At 35.5% G+C, this 1,755-nt stretch overlaps 1 protein-coding gene across 1 annotated transcript in view; it reads left to right on the top strand.

Moving 5' to 3' along the window:
- The window catches only part of LOC106878182 (atrial natriuretic peptide-converting enzyme), a 39,157-nt gene that overhangs the window by 23,800 nt on the left and 13,602 nt on the right, over positions 1 to 1,755 (top strand). The gene's annotated exons all lie outside the window — the stretch shown is intronic.

Genomic DNA, 1,755 nt, shown 5'->3' with positions numbered 1-1,755 from the left:
AAACAAAAATTGGTATAATTATTAGTCCTTCTCTACATAGCCACGAGCAATGGTGACACACTTCTCTCATTGTTTTATGCAGCTGTGAAGAACTTGTTTGTAGAAGTCAGTAGGTTGAGTCTGGAGCCAAGACTTTACCTCGGAAATAAGTTCATCATCTGAAAAGTGCTTCTCCTTCAAAAAAGACTTTATGGTTGGAAAGAGGTGGAAGTAAAAAATAGTGCAAGGTCGGGAGTGTAAGGGGGATGAGGAAGGATTTCATAGCTGCAGAAGTGTGCTTTCATCTGGGTAACATGCACATTATGAACTGGGATATTGTTTTTCTTGCCAAAGGAGCCTGGGAGCAATTGACTCATTCCTGCTTCTGAAAAGGTGTGAGCATCCGGAGAATCTATTGTGTAGACAACTTCTGCATGTGCAAATGGTCGTGAATGATTTTTTTTCCACAGCCCCTACACTTATCTTCCCTTCTTGGGCTAGTTACGAAATAGTTAGGTAGTGATCCTCCAAAATTGCAGCTTCCACTTTATAGATGGTGTTGTCATCAATAACAGAATGTGGTCATCCAGGAATAGGAACAGTTTTCACCAATGTCTGGTCACATTTGAACTGGCAATGCTAGTGCTTGACTACATCATATGATGATGCATCGTCACCATAAACTTCTTTCATCTCATTGAAGGTCTCTTTTGGTGTACAACCTTTCAAGTATAAGAACCACACAACTGATCTGCATTCAACTGCCTCCATTGTAACACCTTGATCCACTTCAGCAGCCGTAAAAGACGAACAAATACTAGTGGAAAGTTGCAATTTACAATGTGACATGTAGAGACATGTATGATTATACCTCTACAAGTTCCATTTCCTGCAATAACCAGAAGTGGGTCAGGGGAAATCTTTAATGAACACCTTTTGTATGTACATAAGGTTAATTTACTTTTCATGGGGGTGGGGAGAGAGTGAGAAAGATTTTCTAGCTCCTACCCATCTTCTATCACTTTGTGTAGTAAATTAATCTAATACTGTTTGGTATTTAGTGTGATTATGCCTATGTTCATACATGATAAATATGCAAAATCTGAATTTTTCGTTTTTTAATATATTCATACAACAATAAGATTTTTCAACTTTGAATTATATTTTTAAAAGTCTGTGGAGTACCTAACTACTTCTTGTTACATACTAGTGTTACAGCATGCCATTTAAGAACCACCATGTTAAACCCAATTCATCTATCCATATAGAATGCAAAAACATGCATAGACACTTGATCTAGAAAGTTTTGTGGTTGGGGTAGAAAATGTAAGGAAATATAAAAGTCCTAAATATATTATAATTCTGAGAAGAAAAGTTTATGACAAAGCATTTTTGTAGAGTTAGTGAAGCTTAGACAGAAAAGTGTTATAGAGAAAGGTTACTTTAAGTGTAGACAATAAGTTGCAGATGTAGAACAATGACCAGTGCAGTACCTCAGAAGAAACAGAATACAGTGGATCAGTGATAATTAACAGCTCATCAATAAGTGGATTGTTTTTAGTTGATAGTAGAATGTAGTCTGAAAAGTATATTATATGATATAGAGATTGATTTATTACAGTTGAATAGATAAGATGTTTGGCCAAGCATATAAAATTTGTAATTAGATTTAGACTACACCCTTGTCAAAGTTACTCAGGAAACAAATACTAGTTCAGTTTAATGTTAAGAACCTTGATGTAAGACATGGAATCTAACTTGAATTTTCATTCTAAT

The sequence above is a fragment of the Octopus bimaculoides genome, chromosome 3, assembly GCF_001194135.2.
Source record: "Octopus bimaculoides isolate UCB-OBI-ISO-001 chromosome 3, ASM119413v2, whole genome shotgun sequence".
Classification (NCBI taxonomy): Eukaryota; Metazoa; Mollusca; class Cephalopoda; order Octopoda; family Octopodidae; genus Octopus; species Octopus bimaculoides.
The sequence above is the reverse complement of the archived record's forward strand: the minus strand, read 5'-3'. Positions and strand labels throughout refer to the sequence as shown.